This window comes from Nicotiana tabacum, chromosome 22, assembly GCF_000715075.1.
Source record: "Nicotiana tabacum cultivar K326 chromosome 22, ASM71507v2, whole genome shotgun sequence".
NCBI classification, from domain to species: domain Eukaryota; kingdom Viridiplantae; phylum Streptophyta; class Magnoliopsida; order Solanales; family Solanaceae; genus Nicotiana; species Nicotiana tabacum.
Genome location: NC_134101.1, coordinates 144,010,972 through 144,032,906, shown reverse-complemented (window position 1 = coordinate 144,032,906; position 21,935 = coordinate 144,010,972).

The following is a 21,935-nucleotide window of genomic DNA, read 5'->3' as shown; positions in this document are numbered from 1 at the left end:
CCATTTGCTAATCGCCTAATGGTCCTCTTTTGATCTCTTGTGGCTTGTGCGGGATATATTCCCATTCTGATATACTCCTTGATGTCGTGGAACCATGGTTCACCATCAAATTCTTCTTCAACCATATTGCAATAAGCGTGTTGATCGTGGACTTGAATATGTATCGGATCTACATAAGCTTTGTCCGGATGGTGCAACATTGATGCCAGGGTAGCCAATACATCGGCTACCTCATTATGGATTCTTGGAATATGTCGGAATTCCACTGATTGAAACCGCTGACAAAGATCATGTAGACATTGTCGGTATGGTATGAGCTTCAAGTCTCGGGTTTCCCATTCTCCTTGAATTTGATGTACCAAAAGATCTGAATCTCCCATGACTAAGATTTCTCGGATACCCATGTCTGCAGCTAGCCTTAACCCCAAAATGCAAGCTTCATATTCAGCCATATTATTGGTGCAATAAAATCGCAATTGAGCCGTAACAGGATAGTGACGCCCTGTTTCAGAAATGATTACAGCTCCTATTCCGACTCCTTTCATGTTGGCGGCTCCATCAAAGAAAAGTTTCCAGCCAGGTTTTTCGATTTGTTCCACCTCGTCGATATGCATTGTTTCTTCATCAGGAAAATAAGTCTTCAACGGCTCATATTCCTCATCGACCGGGTTTTCGGCTAAATGATCGGCCAGTGCTTGAGCCTTCATTTCAGTTCTAGTCACATAGATGATGTCGAATTCCGTGAGCAATATCTGCCACTTTGCAAGTCTTCCCGTTGGCATAGGCTTTTGAAAAATGTATTTCAAGGGATCCAAACGAGAAATGAGGTAAGTAGTGTAGGATGACAAATAGTGTTTCAATTTTTGAGCTACCCATGTTAGGGCGCAACATGTCTTTTCCAGATGAGTATACTTAACCTCATAAGCTGTGAACTTCTTGCTAAGGTAGTAGATGGCCTGTTCTTTTCTGCCAGTGAGGTCATGCTGCCCCAATACACAACCAAATGAATTTTCCAAAACCGTCAAGTAAAGAATCAAAGGTCTTCCTGGCTCTGGCGGGACCAACACGGGTGGGTTTGATAAGTACCCTTTTATTTTATCGAACGCTTCCTGACACTCATCGGTCCATTTGACTGCAGCATCCTTTTTTAACAATTTGAAAATTGGCTCGCAGGTTGTTGTGAGCTGAGCAATAAACCTGCTGATATAATTTAACCTTCCCAACAAACTCATTACTTCAGTTTTGTTTCTTGGGGGTGGCAGTTCTTGGATGGCTTTGATCTTTGACGGATCTAGCTCAATGCCTCGTCGACTGACTATGAATCCCAGCAACTTTCCGGATGGAACTCCAAATGCGCACTTGGCAGGGTTAAGCTTGAGGTTGTACCTGCGAAGTCTTAAGAAGAACTTCCTCAAATCCTCAACGTGGTCGGCCTGATGCTTTGATTTTATGATCACATCGTCCACGTATACCTCAATCTCCTTGTGTATCATATCATGAAACACTGTGGTCATTGCTCTCATATAGGTTGCTCCGGCGTTTTTTAAACCGAATGGCATTACCCGATAGCAATAAGTTCCCCATGGTGTGATGAATGCCGTCTTTTCTGCATCTTCTTCATCCATTAGAATTTGATGATATCCGGCATAACAATCCACGAAAGACCTTATATCATGCTTGGCACAATTGTCGATCAAAATATGGATATTGGGTAATGGGAAATTATCCTTTGGACTTGCTTTGTTGAGATTGCGATAGTCGACGCATACTCTAATTTTGCCGTCTTTCTTTGGTACAGGAACGATATTAGCCAACCAAACAGGATATCGAGTGACTCGAATGACCTTTGCTTCCAATTGTTTGGTGATTTCTTCCTTAATTCTCATACTCATCTCAGGCTTGAATTTTCTCAGCCTCTGCTTGACAGGAGGCACTGTTGGATCGGTGGGCAATTTGTGGACCACTAAATCAGTGCTCAAGCCCGGCATGTCGTCATACGACCAGGCAAAAACATCTTTGAATTCTATGAGTGCTTTAATTAACTCCTCTCGGATCTTTGGCTCCAGATGGACACTTATTTTAGTTTCTCAGATATTACTCGTGTCCCCTATATTGATGTCCTCGGTATCACTCAAGTTAGGTTTGATTTTTTCCTCAAAGTGAATTAACTCTTTACTAATCTCTTCAAAAACCTCATTTTCATCATATTCTGATTCATAATCACAATATATTTCTTGAATTATTATTTCGGAACCAGATTGATTTTTAAGACTGGGCTGAGGATTCCTCATGCATGCCATATCACTAGAGCCAGCGTAAAAGGAACTGTATAGGAAAGAAGAAAAAGAAAAGAAAACTATCAGGAACGATAATAAAAAGGAAACTGCTTTTTATTGGATGATGAAAAATAACAAGGTTTGCACACTTCAACCAAACTGTAAGATAAACTTTGGGATTACAACCTTGAAATAACCCAAACAAACTGAAAGAAAATCAAAATAAACTACCAAGACTCCTTTCGAATTGGGAGAGGAGTGACTTTCCAATTATTGAGCTTTGTTTCTGGTCCAACGAATTGAACTTCTGCGTTGCTACACCCTTCTCCGCCTTCCAACATATTCACATCACTAAACAATTTCTCGAACCTTTCAATTAATTCTTCCTCAGGATTGACCTGGGATTTAGGAATTGTTGTTATCGGGCGATTTTTAGCACCAGTCTTGACAAAAGACTTCGACAGCTGTGGTACTGGTTTTGGAAGAAACCATGCTTGGTGTTTCAACTTCCTGGCCCTTATCACGTCATTGGCGGTAGGTGTGAACCCTAAACCGAATGTTCCCCAGTTCTCGGGGAGAGATACTGGTTGTACAATTCCTTGCAGAGATAAGCCCAGACCTTTGCCGGGTATAAAGCCATTCTTCAGCATTTCATAAGCTACCATGACTGATGCAGAGGATATCTTTGGATTCGAAAGGTGTTTCCCCTCTGGAATTTTCTCTACCGACACCGTGTCGGACACTTGGTATACCCATGGTCCTTGGTCAATTTCTGTTCTCTCGACCGGTACAATGGTGCTGTTGTGAGCATTTAAACTTTCTTCTCCATACACGACTACTTCTTGATGATCCCATTCAAACTTGACAGCCTGATGTAGTGTTGATGGGACTGCTTTAGCAGCATGGATCCATGGTCGACCCAACAACAAGTTGTAAGAAACAGTCATGTCCAACACTTGAAATTCCATGGTGAATTCAACTGGCCCTATAGTTAGTTCCAATACTATGTCGCCAAATGAATCTCTGCTTCCACCGTCAAATCCTCGTACGCAGATACTATTCTTTTGGATCCTCTCCTCTTTAATTTTTAATTTGTTTAAAGTGGAGAGAGGGCATATGTTTGCACTGGACCCATTGTCAACCAATACCCGGGTTACTACGGAGTTTTCACATTTCACGGTGAGGTAAAGAGCTCTATTATGCTCGGTACCTTCCGCAGGCAATTCATCATCGGCAAATGTAATTCTGTTTGTCTCAAAGATTCTGTTGGCTATTTTTCCCAAATGATTTACAGAGATCTTTTCAGGAACATGAGCTTCATTCAGGATTTTCATCAACGCCAGACGGTGTTCCTCTGAATGGATCAGTAAGGACAATAATGAAATTTGAGCGGGGGTCTTCTTTAATTGATCCACCACAGAATAATCATGGAGTTTCATTTTTCTTAAAAACTCCTCCGCCTCTTCTTCCGTCACAGCTCTCTTTGTTGGCATTGGATTGTTTTTAGTTTTTCTCAGCTCTTCGGGAGTAAAACATCTTCCCGAACGAGTCAAGCCTTGCACCTCACACACTTCTTCCTTGATTTATTTGCCCTTGTACATTACGGTCATCCGTTCATAGTTCCATGGGATGGTTTTGTTGTTGATGATCGGCAGCTGGATTACAGGTGCAATAATAACCTGATCTGTACGTGCTCCTTCCACGAATACAACGGGTTTGTTAGCAACCCCTAGTACTATAACTTTTGGCCTTTCTTGTTTTGCGGAAACTTTGCTCGATGATCCCTCATCGACTATCATAGACGGTTCATCACCATTTTTGTTCTGCTTAGACACCGGCTTCTCCTCCATTAACTGCTTATCTGGCTTGGTTTCATGAGACTTGATCATCATGACAGTTTGTGACGGCTTCTTTGTCTCCCCATTAGCTTGTATGATTTCTATCATGTTAGCCTCTTGATGGGCTGGCATTGGATTTCTATTGATATTTGGAGCTTCGGGGTTTTGAACCTCGATTTTATTAGTATCAATCAGCTCTTGTATTGCATTTTTCAAATGCCAACATTTCTCCGTATCATGGCCTGGTGCACCGGAGCAATATTCACAGCTAATGGTGTAATCCAGATTCTTTGGAGGAGGATTGGGTAGTTTGGATTGTATTGGTCTCAGCATGTCTAGCTGTCTCAGCCTGTGGAACAGACTAGTGTAAGACTCTCCCAATGGAGTGTAAGTTTTCTTTTTCTGTTCCCTTTCTCCCCTGAATGCTGGCCTAGGCCTGAAACCTGGTCCGGGATAGGCTCATGGGTAAGTATTTGGTGTGACAGGAGCACGCCAATTGGTGTGAACAGGTGGCTGATTGTATGCTTGAGCATGGTTAATGGCAAAATGAGGCTCTGAAGAGTGATAGTAGTGTTGGGATGAATCATGGTGGTAAGCTGATTGGCGAGGTCGTTGTTGATTATAGTAAAGCGGTGAACCTCTGGGTCCCGGCCAAATTCCTGAATCAACTACGGTTGCCTCCTCCCTCTTCTTTCTTCCGATTCCTCCTACCCCGCCTTGAATAGCTTGAGTAGTTGCCTTAATTGCTGAATAGCTCATGATTTTATTTGTCTTGAGGCCTTCTTCCACCATACCTCCCATCTTCACTACCTCGTTGAATGATTTTCCAACTGCTGAAACCAAGTGGGCATAGTAAGTTGGTTCCAAGGCTTGGAGGAAGTAGTCTACCATTTCGCTCTCCTTCATAGGAGGATCCACTCTTGCTGCCTGTTCTCTCCACCGAAAACCATACTCTCTGAAACTTTCATTGTGTTTCTTCTCAAATTTGGTCAAAGATAATCGATCTGGGATGATTTCCAGATTGTATTGGAAATGGTATGCGAATGCCTGTGCCAGGTCATCCCAGGTGTACCATCTTCCATGGTCCTGGCGTGTATACCACTCCAAAGCTGATCCACTTAGACTTTGACTGAAGTAAGCCATCAATAATTCATCCTTTCCCCCAGCTCCTCGCATCTTGCTACAGAAACCCCTTAAGTGGGCTACTGGGTCGCCGTGCCCGCTGTATAGGTCAAATTTGGGCATCTTGAAGCCAACTGGCAATTGTACATTAGGGAATAAGCATAAATCTTTGTATGCTACACTGACTTGCCCACCTAATCCCCGCATGTCTCGGAACGACTGTTCTAGACTTTTGACCTTCCTGAACATCTCTTCTTGTTCAGCATTTTTGGTTGGCTTGTCAATTTCGGTTGGGAGATCAAACCGAGGAGCAGTTGAATTGATTTCGGAGGCTTTGAAGGTGGGCTCCGGGGGGTAATATTGGTTGTCTTGGGCCTGAAATGTCGGCTCACTAGGAGATTTGTGAAATGTAGCAGGGGGAGGTGCTACGAAAACAGGAGTCATAGGTGGAGGAAGGTACGGAACTGGTTTTGGAGGTGGAGACTGTGGTGTCTGAGAGGTGGTGCCTCGGTAGTGCTGATAAATGGGGAAACTTGGGGATAATTCAGTGGTGATATTATCCTGAGTTTGGATCATTGATGGAGCAGGGTTATTTGGGTAAGATGGGGGTAACTGTCCTGTAGACCAAGCTTGGTACATTTCAGCCATTTGCTGCTTGAGCTTAAGCATCTCTTCTTTCATTTTCTCGACATCCATCTCTTCTATCTCCATACCTGTGTCAACATCTGGGATAGACATACTTTCGGGTATTGGTCCTTTTGATCTTGTGTGATAGTGATAATATGTCAGTATACTCTTTAGAAAAACTAACTGGTTGAATTCTGAAAATGAACAAACTTGTTAGTCTTGAGAGTTTAACACATATATAATCACATGTTGAGATGCAATGCTCCTAGACAAATAATTCCTTTCTATTATGCATTCGCTCGGTTGCTTGTGTTGTCCCAGCTTTCTTGAAATTGAAAAATTGTCATTCGCTTTTATTTACTACATATATCTTTATCGTGGTGGTCGAATCTTAGAGATTGCCTACGTATCATGCCGAACATAAATCAGACCTTGCGTAGTTCAGAATAAAGTCAATCACGTTTATTTATTACACAAAGATGGAATTACATTTGAAAACTTTAAGAAAATAGCTTGAAACACACACGCTTAAATCAAAATAAAAGATACAATTCATAACATCTCACAACATGCCCCACTTTCCACTTTTGTTCTCTAATATTGGATTATCTGCTCAATGTGGGGCTTGACCTGGATGGCCTCCCAGCGTACGATACATCCTTTCCAACTCCATTGCTAGATGACGAGCAAAAGTGGGCGCATGCTCTGTAAACCTTTCATAATCCATTCCTTGGCAGTTTACATAACTTTGAGATGTGAAGACTGCCAGGTCGTGGATTTGTGCCCTGAAACCTTGGAGACGTTGGTCTTGATCTTGCAATTGCTGCTGACGAGTGGTGGCTATATCTCTGACACGGTTCTCACGATCTAGAGCTGATTCTAACAAAGCTCGGAGTCTGGCCTGCTCTAATCTTGCTTGCGCTCTTTCCTTGTCGAGGTCTGCTTGTTGGTGTTCTTTGTTGCATCTTCTTGCCTCTTCTAGTTGTGCACGAAGCTGGTCTTCTGATCGCATCCAATAGTCTTTTTCCTTATTGAATTGTGCCTTGTCTTTTTCGGACTGCCTATCTTGGCGTTCCTTGTTAGATCTGGCTTCTTCGTTTAATTGTTGGATCTTTTCTTTTGCTTTGCTCAATGCCCTTTCATTTTTCGCAAGAATGAAATCATAATCTTGCATTCTTTCAAAGAGATTGGCGATGGTTTTTTGATCCTTCCAGCTCCTCTTTGGCGTTTCAGAAATCCTTTTCATTTTTTGGAATCGAGCATGAAGATTTTCATTCTCACAAGATAGACTCTTTTTCTCGCCTTCGGCTTCTTGTTCTTGCAAATCTTTCTCCAAACTGAGGCTTCTTAGATTTTCTTTTAGGGCATGGATAGTTGCTTTGTACCCTTTTTCTTTTTCTCCCCAGATCAACCGCTCTTGGATTTTATCATTGAAGTTTTGAACATGGGGTCTTTTTGTTGGCCTTTTTAGCTCAGGTTCTGGTACATCATCCACGCGAGACCGTTTTTCGAACCACCTTGCATATCCAGGATTCATCTCACCCTTTGTAGTGTCTGGGACTTGAGTATCACTTTTCAAGTATCGACATCCATTCCACATCTGCTGAAGTAGAGCTTCGGGAATAGTGGCTTCTGGGTGTAATTCGATTACTTGCATACTCAAATCTTCATCATCAGGAACTATTTGATATCTCCCTAGTTGCCTTAAGACTCTTAGTGGTGCATATGGCTGAATGCTTCTTAATCCCAATAGTAGTAGATAACTATTTGAGGTTGACATATGTATTACTTCCCTCATCGGGAGCCATCCCAGAGTCCATTCAATTTGATTTGCCGTTAAAGCCTTTAGATGAGATACCCATGCTTCTATCCCTTCTGGAGCTTGATAATTTTTTGTTCTTTCCTCATAGCTCTCGATGCAATTATCATTTTTTGACCCATATTGTATGATCTTGGGCTGTTGTTGGAGATGCTCCATCACCCACATTTGCAACAAAATTTTGCATCCTTCGAAGACCGTTGCTCCTGATTTACATAAAGTCAGAGCCCGATAAATATCTGATAGAATGATGGGGACAAGGGTGTGATTTTCTTTGGTGGTAAGGATTTGCACAACTTTTGCGGTGCGAATATCAATTGTTCGCTCTTTATTTGGGAAAACCATGACTCCTAGAAAAGCCACCATGAAAGCAAATCGACGGTGAATCTGCCAAGTGTCTTTGTTTTGTTTATTAGTAAGGTCTTTTTCATGAATTTCAAACCCATCTGACTTTCCGAACCTTGAATACAAAAAGTTGAAGGAACAACATCCATTGATGACATTGCTTTTCCTGATTTGACTGCTGATGTTCAAAAGACCGAAGAATCGATGTACTGAAGGAGCCTTTGTGAATATCAAGCTTTGATTTCTTAAACTTCCGTCAAAACCAACATAGCCAGCTATCTCCTCTAATGTAGGAGTAAGCTCGAAGTCAGAGAAACGAAAAACATTGTGAACAGGATCCCAGAAAGTTACTAATGCCTTAATCAGATCATCCCTAGGCTCAACTTTCATAATGTCGGTGAGATTTCCCAAATGTTTGACGACCCATCTTTGACCGTCTTCGCCTAAATCATACCACCACATTTGAAGCTGACATAGAAATTCCTCCGTACTTGTGGATGAGGGGCTTTGTGTAGTGCTCATTTTGTATCTGAAATTTAATTTTAATAAAATCAAGATTTATTTTGGAAAAATTTATACTAAAAATCATTTTCGAAATTTTTTCTTTTATTTATTAAATATCTTTATTTCAAAACTATATTTTTTCGAAATTTTTAAAGCAACCCATTTTATTCCTTTCTTCTTACCAAGCTTTTATTTAAGCTGGTCAACAAGCATGTTTGAGGCGAATAAATGCACAAATAACAAGTAGGATGCATCATGATGGTCTTTTAATTTTGGGTTCACCTGTCCTAGACAGACCCAACCCCTGTGTTGAGTCTCCAAGGCCAAATGCATATGATGCAAATATTCGTTCCTACTAGGGATCCGGTACATGGCTGAGTTATTCTAAGTGTAGAACCTTAGGTTGATTGTTCTAAACCTGGCTTACCCAAACGGACAGTTTGAGCCGAAGTGGGGTAACGTACCGGGAGCACGAAAGTCTGCCCAGCCTAGTTACTTGTCCCAACTCCGTCTTATTTGGTATGACTTTAACAGAAAGGTGGGTCACGCGCACGTGTACACCATAAATTCAGAAGACTCAGAAAGAAGGGGTTTCGTAGCAGTTGTATATATTCACAATTCAAATAATATTAAAGCGGTAAAAAAAAACATTTAGCATATTAGCATATAAACAGTTGAAAATTATATAGTAAGTAAAGCCAATAAAAACAGATATTTTAAGCTCGAATTCTTTAAACCCTGAACCAATGGTTCTGGGTTCGTTCCCCAGCAGAGTCGCCAGAGCTGTCGCACCTCCTTTTCGCCGCGCCCGCAGGGCGCGTGGGGAGTTTTCTCCAATTGAAGGACAGTCGAAACGGGATTTGTTTATTTGTTTTAGAGTCGCCACCTGGGAATTTTAAGGCGTCCCAAGTCACCAATTATAATCCCTGAATCGAGGAGAATATGACTCTGTTTATTATTCTGCGAACCAGAAATCCTGAGTAAGGAATTCTGTTAATCCGGAAGAAGGTGTTAGGCATTTCCGGATTCCGTGGTTCTAGCACGGTCGCTTAACTGTTTTTATTATTGGCTTAATTACCTTGATTTTATTAAATACATTGATGTTACATGTTTTTACTACCGCTTATTGATGACCCTTCTTTGAATCGAATTACGCGTACGTATATTCGTGTTAAAAAAATTGCGGACTTGTGTCACGCGTACGTGTACACAATAACTTTTTATAATATATTTATTAAGCAATCATTTTTCGAAATTGTGTTGGATCAAGAATATTTGTTTTTCTTGAATAATGAACCGTACATCTCGGGTTTTTATGAAATTGATTTAACGCCTTTTGGAAAAATCCTTTTATTAAATATTCGTTCGAAATTGCGCGTACGCATAATCCGAATTTTTGCTTTTAAAAATATAATCAGGGTACGCGAACGTATCCCTAATTGTGCAAAATATTCGTAATGATATTAGGGATTTTCCACAAATTGTTTATTATATCTATACATTTTTATGTGAAAATCATGATAAATTCCCATTTAAGGTGCCCTTAAATTCTTTGAAAAGAATTTACAATTTATTAAATGTTGACCGTTGATTATATTTTCCGAATATAAGTTATATTCATTTCAACTATTCAATTTCAAAGGACAGAATACAAATATGATTAATATTATTTTAAAAAAAACAAATATGACATATATAAAAACAAATATGACATATATATATATATATATATATATATATCAAAGAATAAATTGCATATAAAACTGAAAATGAATGATTCATAAAGGAAGGAAATATTTTCCAAATTTTTTTTTCATGATTTACTTAATGCAAATTCTATTTCTAATTACCATTGATATCAAGTGTTGCAATTGGTACTTATACATCTCGTTTCATTCTCATATAATCGCTTTTAATCTAATAAGCCTAATTATTTGATCAATTTGTCTTATGAAGGTATATAGGTATCGAGTTTATAAGAAAGGAATTATTATACAAGTTAATTCAATAAAATTACCTTACATGCAACTTAACTGTATATCGTAAACATTCATAACATTTTAACATTGTAACAAGTTACATCATATCACCTTTCGCCAACGTTTATACACACATCTATTATCTTATAAAAATATACCAACAACACCATCTTAACCTTATTTAACAATAAATATCACTACTGTAATTTTCTTGGCACTTCTACATCACTTCTTGCTTAACTAACAACAAAATTAAATAATGACCAACATTCATGCCATATTCCCTACTTTGACAATTTAATATGATTAAACTAATGAGATAATGAGCTAATATTATTACAAATCTTTATACGAACTTTTAAAGTAAGACAATTAGCTCATAGCTATCAAATTGAATTCACTACTAATTAACTAACATAAAACAAAAATGAAATTTAAATTGATGAACTTGGACAAATAGAAAACAGAATTTCAATTCAAACTTCATTGATGAGTCATGTTGAATCTCTTTCCAACTTAAAATTTAAAAGACATGTACCTGGTATTGGAAAACAAGAGAAGATGAAGCTGAGAAGCAGCAACAGTAGTAACAATGTAGCACAACAACGACAGTCCAGCAACACAGGAATAGACCAGTAACAATAGGAATAGTAGTAAACCCAGGAGACTATAAACGACTCCAAGTATAGAGAAGAAGTAAAAGGCAGGAAGGTTCTGACTATTTCAGATCTTAAGCGAGGCAATGAAACAGTAACTATTCTTTTCAACTTCAAAACTCTCCAAAATGAATTCTGTCCCTGTATATTCAGTGTATCCAGAATGTATATCGGGTGTATACTTCTCACTCCGCCCCCTCTTTTTTTCTTCTCTCTATCTAGTTTTTCCTCTCTTTTTTTCCACACTTCTTCCTAAATTTTCTCTTCTATTTATAGCAAAATTTTCGAAATTTTCAGATTTATTTTTTTATTATTTTTTTAATTAAAAGAAATCCCACTTACAAATTGCTTTTATTTTTTTAGAAAAAGAAATCCCACCTTTATTTAATTTTATTTTTAAAATTCCAACTTTAATTACTTTATCTTATTTAAAATCCCACTTTTTATTTTTTTAAAAGAGAATCTCACTTTATTTAACTTTTCTTTAAAAAATAAACCACTATCTTTTCTTTTTCTTTTAAAAATGCTACTTTCAATTACTTTAAATTTTTTAAATTTTCAGATATCTTTATATTTATTTTTTAATTCCAACCTTCTTTTACTTTTAAATTTTTTAAAACTTTTTACTTTTTTTTTAAAATTTTCTACATTCTTTTACATTTTTTTATTTTTAAAAAAACATTCCCGAAATTATTATATATGTTTTTTTAAAAAAAATAAAAAATAAAAATAAAAAAAATAAAATAAAATATTTTCGGATTTTTTTTATATATAAAAAAAACAAAAAATAAAACTATTAATAGTGATAATTCACCTTTTATTTTTTATTTTTTTTGGTTTTGTTTTGTGTTGGACAAAAATGAAGATGGGGTGTTGGGTTAATGGAGCGGACCGGGTCGACCCGGTTTGAAACGGACCGGGTCATGGGGAAAGTTGGGCAATTATTTGGGCCTGTGGTTTGAAATTGAAGAAGTGGCCCAATCCGATTTTTCTTTGTATTTTTGTTCTCTTTTCTTCTTTTATTTTTCTAAAACTAAATTATAAAAGTACTTAAATTATTATTAAGAACTAAATTAAGTTATAAAAGCGCAAATTAACTTCCAATAACAATTAACGCACAATTAAGTAATAATTAAGCATAAAATTGTTCATTTGGACATTAAATGCTAAAAATGCAAAAGATGCCTATTTTTGTATTTTTTTTATTAATTTAACAAATAAACATGTATAGACAAAAATACAAATAGTTACACAAAATATCACAAAAATTGCACACCAAGAAAAATTATTTTATTTTTTGAATTTTTTGGGAGTAATTCTCATATAGGGCAAAAATCACGTGCTTACAGTTTGATGTTGGAGAATCTGGGTTACATGGGCCGGACCTGGTTCAGCAGGTCATCGAAAAAGTAAAGCTTATCCGGGAGTGACTATTGACAGCTCAGAGTCGTCCGAAGTCATATTCTGACGTGCGGCGACGAGATTTGGAATTCGAGGTTAATGACTGAGTATTCCTAAAGGTGTCACCTATGAAAGGTGTAATGATATTTGGCAAGAAAGGCAAGCTTAGCCCACGATATAGTGGACCGAATAGGATCATTCGAAGAGTGTGCCAAGTAGCTTATGAGTTAGAATTGCCCTTGGAATTGGAGTCTGTCCATCCGGTTTTTCACGTATCTATGTTACGGAAGTGCATTGGCGATCCTACCCGAGTAGTGCCCACAAATGATGTATAGATTACAAAGAACTTACCATATGAGGAAGTTCCGATTGCCATCCTAGACTGACAAATCCGCAAGCTGCGAAATAAGGAGATAGCATCCGTGTAGGTTTTATGGAGAAGTAAGAATGTGGAAGAGATCACGTGGGAAGCAGAAGAAGAAATGAAGTCTAAATACCCCCACCTATTTCAAACTAAAAATATGACTCGAGGGTATAAACTCTCAGGCCAGTAGGTCATCAGGTAAACTCTCATTTTTAACTCTCAGAATTTATAATGGACAGTATGTAGAGCCAAATATTGCTATTTATAGATAGTGACCATGTTTGGCATGTATAGTAAGTTTTCTGGCTGCGTACAGGTTGGTTTTAGTCATATGTACGGAAGAGACTCTGGCAAAAATGTTCCCAAAGTATCTAAGAATAGACATTCGAGGACGAATGTTTCTAAGGGGGGAAGGATGTTACATCTCGTGTTTTTCGTACGTTAAAATTTCGTCTCCAGTTAATTGACGTAGACTCGGGGGTGAAATCATATTGACGTTAATGTATTTACACTATTTATAACAACCGATAAATAAGTGTCATGAAGGATAAATGATGCACGAATTAGATAAAACGAGTTTCGTTGAAAATGACCAATTTGGGATAAAATACGGATCAAGTAATATACCCGATAATTATAAACAAGTACCATGCAAGGTACCATATGACCACAGAAGTATAATGTATAAAGTATATATAAAGTATATTAAAATAAGTAGAATTCTAAGTAATTTGGGACAATTTTTAAATTATGAGGATAATTAATTAATTACCAGATAACGGGACATTACCCGGTTAACTAATAAGTGGGTAAAGATTAATAATCTTCACCCACCATTCCACGTAGCATAAACCCACAATAGGTAAAAGATGACTCTTAACGTCACCTTGCCAGATGGCTATCATACCATGAATTAAGTCTTAACAAGACTTTGGATAAGATGATAATTCTTTGTAAAAATGCAAAAACCAATCTGACTTTGGCTTAAATTAAAAAGCCAAGAATGTTAAGTAGAGGCATTTCATTCCAATAGAAATTGCTTCTTGGGAGTTCTTTAAAGCCCAACACAAATCTGCCAAGAACGTTGAAAGCAGAAGCATTTTCATTTCGAAACAAAGCAAGATTTCGTTTAATCTGATTTTTAGGTTCTAAGCTCAATCCACGAAGGTTTCCAACTGAATATTACATGGAGTTTTTCCTACTCCATGTATGTTATGGCTAAGCTTTTTCTTCATTTTAGCATAATATCGTAATTACACAAGTCTAATAACGAGGCATAAAGAAAAATTTGTATCCCGGAATTTACGTATATTTTGCTAGTCTCACAAGTTACATGTATTTTCTTAGTTTTGTAAGGTACCATATTCTTCTTATCGGGACTGCATATTCAGTTGAGTATTTCCTTATTCCGGTCAAAAGAGCAGAGAGTTTACATATATACAATATTCAAAGTATTTTCATTACCATCGAGCTATATTCGAAACGTCTCTATTGGGCAACCTCTGACTAGATGGTAAGTTATATACCGAGCCTGCTGTGGCCGAGCGCCTATGAGCGAGCCCAGTTGGTCGAGATACAGAGCCTAGTATGGCCGAGCACTTATAAGCGAGCCTACTACGGTAGAGCAAATATATATGTATACTGAGCCTTATAGGGCCAGACATCTATTTTACTCACTCTATTGAGAGAGTTGAGTCAGTATCAGCTAATGAGCATATCCTCATATTATCTTTGATTCCCAATTGCTTTCAGTTATTATATCATCAGTTCTGTTTCATCTTTCAGTATATTGCCTTACATACTCGGTACATTATTTCGTACTAACGTCCCTTTCTGGGGGCACTGCATTTCATGCGTGCAGGTTCAGACAAACAGACGGGTAGACCTCCTTAGTAGGTGTTTCCCGAGTTTAGCTTTATCGGTAAGCTCCCCTTCTGTCAGAGTTGTCGGGTCTAGCAGTGTGGTTTATATCTTGTGTATATATGTAGATAGGTTATGGGTAGGTCGGGGCCATGTTTCGAGCACAGAACATCTATCATTAGAGGCTTGCAGACATATCCTGTCGGTTAGTGCAGTATGTTGGGCCTGTAGGCCCTGTACGTATATTTTGTTGGCTTGTCAGTTGTAGTAATTATGATGGCCTTGCCGGCCCAGCTTTATGTTGATATTAGTCAGCGTTAGTCTCCATTAAGTTTTATATTTTGTATCGCACATTATCTTGTAATGTGGCCCATATCCAAAGTATGACATTACATGTTTAGAGTCTCTTAGTTGCAAGTGGTACGCAAGGATAGATGAGGCACTGGGTGCCGGTCTTGCCCCCGGGCGTGACATACTTCTTTTCTTCATGCTATGGATATAGCTTGGAGGATCGAGTGTATTCACAACCACAGTGGAGAGTTTGCACCGAGGGATAAGTGGCCTCGACAATTTGGAGGATTTTTATGGCGCCCCGCTTGGGGGCAGAGGTCTATTCCTAAGGGGTGGTCCCAGCAGGCCCATGCAGTCAGCAACCCTGCCTGCTCGGGGTTCTCCAGCACGACCCTATTTCAGTGCTATTCCAGAGAGTACTTATCGCATGCCAGCTATTCACTGTTCCTCCAGTGAGTATTCATGCCATCAGGGTCAGACTTCAGGGCAGCAGTCCACCATTCCGAGGGATATTTTCGAGGGCGGGGATCTTGGACACGTGAAGAGGTTTTGTCCTAGACATCGGGTCAAGGCTGAGCAGTAGGACTATCTACCCATGATTACCGCGCCAGCTACCACATCGGATGTTTGGCCACCTAAAGGCGTAGGGCAGGTGGGTAGGGTTTGTCCGAGAGGTAAAATCCAGTCAGGTGGTGCTCCAACCATGTTCTATGCCTTCCCAGTTAGACTAGATGCAGTAGCCTCAGATGCTGCAATCACATGTATTATTTCTGTATGCGGTAGGTATGCTACGGTGCTATTTGACCTAGGGTGTACGTATTCATATATTTCATCTCTGTTTGCTCATTTTCTAGGTGTTCCTCGTGAGTGCTTGGTTACTCTTTTATATGTGTCCACACCCATGGGCGATTCTGTTATTGTGGATCAGAAATACCGATCCTCTATCATGACTTTCTATGGTTATGAGACTAGAGCGGATCTTCTGTTACTCGATATGATATACATTGAGGTCATCCTAGGCATGGACTAGTTGTCTCCATATCATGCCGTCCTTGATTTCCATGCCAAGCCTATTACCTTAGTGATACAAGAGTTGCCTAGATTGACGTGTTAGGGTTCATTTGTCAATACATCTAGTCGGGTTATCTCTTTCATGAAGTCTCGACACATGGTCTAGAAGGGTTACTTGGCTTATATAGCTTATGTTTGGGATACTATTGTAGAGACTCCGATTATTGATTCAGTGCTCGTGGTGTGGGAGTTCTCCGATGTGTTTCCTTTTGATCTCCCAGGCATGCCACCGGATCGTGATATCAATTTTTGTATTAATTTGGCTCCAGGTACCCAGCCATCTTTATTCCACTATACTACATGGCTCCGAAAGAGTTGAAGGAGTTGAAGGAACATCTTGAGGAGTTGCTAGCAAAAGGGTTCGTCAGGTCGAGTATGTCTCCTTGGGGTGCAACGGTGTTGTTCGTATAGAAGAAGGACGGGACTACGCAGATGTGCATTAATAACAGGTACCTATTGCCACGTATTGATGATTTGTTTGACCAGTTGTAGGGTGTCAGGGTGTTCTCTAAGATCGACTTGAGATTTGGGTATCATCAGCTCAGGATTTGTGCTTCAGACATTCCGAAGACAGCTTTCCAGACTAGATATGGTCACTATGAGTTTTTGGTGATGTCCTTCGGCTTGACTAATGCCCTAGCGGTGTTTATGGATTTGATGAAATGAGTGTTCAGGCTATATCTTGATTCTTTTGTCATTGTTTTTCATTGATGGCATATTGATCTACTCCCATAGCATAGAGGAGCACGAGCAACATTTGAGAGTCATGCTTCAGACCTTGCGGAAACATAAGTTATATGCTAAGTTCTCCAAGTGCGAGTTCTGGTTAGATTCTGAGGCATTCTAGGGGCATGTTGTATCAGGCGAGGGTATTAAGGTAGATCCCAGGAAGATCGAGGCAATTTAAAGTTGGCCTCATTCTACCACAACGACTGACATTAAGAGTTTCCTGGGGTTAGCAGGTTATTATCGCCAGTTTGTGAGGGCTTCTCATCTATTGCAACACCTTTGACTAGACTGACCCAGAAAGGTGCTTCGTTTTAATGGTGCGATAGTTGTGAGGCGAGCTTTCATAAGCTCAAAACCGTATTGACTACAACACCAATGTTAGTGTCGCCTTCCAGTTCGGGGATGTATAATGTGTATTACGACGCTTCACGCATTGGATTTGGATGTGTATTGATGCAGGAGGGGCGAGTTATTACGTATGCTGCACGCCAGTTGAAGCTCCACGAGAAGAAGTATCCCGTACATGATTTGGAGTTAGCTGCAATAGTTCATGCTTTTAAGATTTGGATAAATTATCTTTATGGGGTGTCCTGTAAGTTTTACACCAATCATCGCAACTTACAACATTTGTTCAAACAGAGGGATCTTAATTTGAGGTAGTGCAGGTGGCTGGAGTTACTAAAGCATTATGATATTACCATCCTTTATCATCGAGGCAAGGCGAATGTGGTTGCAGATGCTTTGAGTAGAAAGGCTGAGAGTAGGGGTAGTTTGGCATTCATTTCAGCAGAGGAGAGGTCATTAGCTTTGGACATTTAGTCCTTAGCTAACAGACTTATGAGGTTGGATATTTTGAGCCCAATCGAGTTCTTACATGCATAGTGGCTCAGTCTTTCTTACTCGAGCGAATAAAGGCTTGTCAGTACGATGATCTGCACTTGTTGGTTCTTAGAGAGATGGTGCTATAGGGTGGTGCCAAGGAGGTTGCTATCGGTGAGGATGGTATTCTGCGGCTCCAGGGTTACCTATGTGTTCCTAATGTTGATGGCTTGAGGGAGAAGATTCTAGAGGAGGCACACAGTTCTCGATATTCTATTCATCTAGGGGCTATGAAGTTGTATCGCGGCCTTAGGTAGCATTATTGGTGGTGGTGGATGAAGAAGGACATAGTTGAGTGTGTGGCGAGATGCCTAAATTTCCAACAGGTCAAGTATGAGCATCAGAGGCCAGGTGACCTACTTCAGCAGATGGTTATACGTGAGTGGAAATGGAAGCGCATTACTATGGACTTTGTAGTTGGGTTGTCGCAGACTTTGAGAAAGTTTGATGTAGTTTGGGTCATTGTCGACAGGTTGCTAAGTCGGCACACTTTATTTCGGTTGTGACTACATATTCTTCTGAGAGATTGGCTCAGATTAACATTCAGGAAATTGTCTGGTTGCATGGTATACCTATTTCCATCATATCAGATAGAGGCACTAAGTTCACTTTGCATTTTTGGAAAGCAGTTCAGAGCCAGTTGGGTACCTAGGTAGCGCTCAGCACAACATTTCATCCGTAGACGGAGAGGCCGTCAGAGCGAATGGTTTAGATTCTGGAGGATATGCTCAGAGCATGTGTCATTGATTTTGGATGTTAGTGGGGACAGATTCTTGCCCTCGACTATGTTTTCTAGCAATAATAGTTATCAGTCCAGCATTGACATGGCCCTATTTAAGGCTTAATATGGCTAGCAATGTTGTTCGCCCATTGGATGGTTTGAGCCTAGCGAGGCTAAGTTATATCGTACTAATTTGGTGAAGGATGCCTTAGAAAAGGTAAAGTTGATTCAAGAGTGACTCTGCATAGCACAGTTCAGGCAGAAGAGTTACGCGGACTAGAAGGCGCGTCATATGTCATTTATGGTGGGAGAGAAGGTTCTCTTAAAAGTCTCGCCGATTAAGGGAATCATGAGGTTTGGAAGGAAGGTCAAGTTGATCCCAAGGTTTATAGGTCCATTTGAGGTATTGAGGATAGTTGGGGAGGTTGCTTATGAGGTTGGCTTGCCTCCTAGTCTATTGGGAGTTCATCCGGTCTTTGATGTTTCTATGCTCTGGAGGTATCATGCCGACAGGTCGCGCGTGCTAGATTATAGAACGGTTCAGCTAGATAAGAGTTTGGGTTATGAGGAGGAGCCAACTATCATTATTGACAGACAGGTTTGCCAGTTGAGGTCCAAGAAGATTGATGCGGTAAAGGTCCAGTGGAGGGGTCATCCAGTGGAGGAAGCAATTTGGGAGTCCGAGGAGGACATGATGAGCAAATATCCACACCTATTCAGTACTCCAGGTAAGATTCTAGACCTTTTCAAGGATGAACATTTGTTTAAGAGGTGGAGAATGTGACGACCCGACCGGTCGTTTTGCTTTCTAGATCCCCGTTCCCCAAAATTAAGACTACCTGTACGTGCTTTTACTGTTTTATGACTTGCGGGGGTGGTTAGTTTGAGTTTGGAAGGGTTCGGATTGAAATCGAAACACTTAGTTCCTTAATAATGGCTTAAAATGGATAAGTTTGACTTGAGTCAACATTTTGAGTAAACGGCCTCGGAATCGGGATTAGAAGGTTCTAATAGGTTCGTACGATGATTTTGGACTTGGGCACGTGTTCAAATCGAATTTCAGATGACTAGTTTGGACTTGGGCACATAAACCTTATTTTGATATTATTTTACGAATTTCAAAGGTTCGAGTGAGTCCATTTTTATGCTTACAAACTCATTGGCATGTTCGGACGGGGTCCTGGGGGCCTCGAGTGTTATCTAGATGATATGCAGAACATGGTTTAAGTTGAACCATGGCTAAAGCAACAGCAGTTATGGTGCATTCGCACTTGCGAGAAATTAGCCACATGTGTGAGGTTAGAAGTGCAAGCTAACGAGCGCAGAAGCGGATGTGAGTGGACTTGCCTGTGTCCGCACAAGCGGACTCACTTCTGCGATGCAGGGATCATAATTGCAGAAGGAGGTAGCATAGCATGGTCATAGATTCACGAGGCAAGCTGTAGAAGCAGGCTCGCAGATACAAAGTTTTTCTGCATGTGCGACTAGTGCTGGACCGTGCGTGTTTTGCAGAAGCAGACAATGGCCTGCAGAAGCGGCCTCACAGAAGCGGCGAAGCTGCAGAAGGTGCAGAATTTGTAACTACTCGGCTGGTCGTTTTAAGAATTAATGCCTCGATCCCCTATTAACTGCTTTCCCTGTGTTTGTTTTCGCTATTTTGATTTGCCGGGATTTTTGGTTTTGAGTTTTGGAGCATTTTGGGACACTTAGTCCCTAAAAGAGAACTTAAGCTTTAGAATTTAGAAGGTAGTTGGAGCAGTGTGAAGACGTCCTCGAAATGGAATTCTGTCGGTTCTGTTAGCTCCGTTGGGTGATTTTGGGCTTAGGGCATGTTCGAATTGTGTTTTGGAGGTCGGGGGCTTATTTAGGCTTGAAATATCGAAAGTTGAATTTTTGAAGTTTCCTGCTCGATAGTGAGATTTTGGTCTAAGGGTCAGAATAAAATTCTAAAAGTTGGAGTAGCTCTGTATTGTTGAATATGACGTGTGTGCAAAATTCCAGGTCATTCGGATGGGGTTTGATAGACTTTGTGATCGAAAGGGGAAATTGGATGTTTTGGAAATCCTTAGGCTTGAATTGGAGAGCGATTTATGGTTTTAGCATTGCTTGATGTGATTCGAAGGTTGGAATAAGTTCGTATGATATTTTAGGATTGGTTGGCAGGTTTGGTTGAGGTCTCGAGGGCCTCGGGTGAGTTTCGGGTGCTTAATGGAAGTTGAATTAGACTTAGGAAAATTTGATATTGGTTGAACCTGTCATAACCGCACCTGCGTGAATGGGACCGCAGGTGCGACGCTGCAGAAAAGGCTGGGTGACCGCAGAAGCGGGATTAGCCTAGGCTCCAGAAGTCGCAGGTGCGAAAGGTTGGACACACCTGCGGGACCGCGGTGCGGTAAGTGAGTCGCAGAAGCGGAAATGGGAGTTTAATGAAAAGTCGCGGGTGCAACTTGGTCTATGCAGAAGCAGGACCGCAGGTGTTGTCCCAGAGCCGCAGATGCGGTTTCACTGGTCAGAAAAGGATCAGAACGAGGGTTTAGTCTCAAAACTTGGAAAATTGATTTGGGAGCTCGGGATTTGTGATTTTGAGAGAGATTTTCACCTGGGTATTTTGGGTAAGTAATTTTTACTCGGTTTTGATTGATTTCCACGAATCTATGCATAAATTCATCCTTTGAATTCGATTTTGGGGTGAAAGTGTGGAGAAAAATTGGGAAAAGTTCTTAGGCCTAATTTTGGAGTTTTGATCAAGATTTTGATGTCAGATTGGAGTAACTTCTGTATATATGAACTTGTGAGAGTGTGAGGATTCCAAATTTTTAAATTTTACGTGATTCCGAGGCGTGGGCCCGGGGGCTTTTTAGGCAATTTTCTTAATTTTCTGTGTTAGCTTCGAATTAATTAGTAGAATCAGTTACTTGAAGTTATATTTACATTATGCAATTGATTTAAATAGATTTGGGCCATTTGGAGTCGAATAATCGTAGCAAGAGCGTGGTTTCAGGTTGATTTTTGAGCCGGTTTGAGGTAAGTGATTTGCCTAACCTTGTGGGGGGGGGGGGTCCCCTTAGGATTTGGTGTTGTTGATATATGAAATGCCTTGTATGTGAGGTGACGAGTGCGTACATGTGCTAATTGTTGAAAATCATGTTTTCATTATGTAAGTATAACTGTGTTTTCTTCCCTGTTTATACTACTTACAATTTAAGCTTACTGTTAGCTTAGGAAAGCATTTCTAATTAACTTAATTTCTTTAACTACTAAAACTGCTTTGTTTGAACTCTGTGCAACATGCTAGGCTAGAAATACTTTTTACCTTAGTATGAAATTTGGACTTAACTGAATATTCTCCGTGTTGTTGCTGTGTGTTTACTTTGGGACTACGGGACGGTATCCCGGGATATCATACTGCATGTTTACTTTGGGACTACGAATTTGTATTCCAGTAGATCCCCC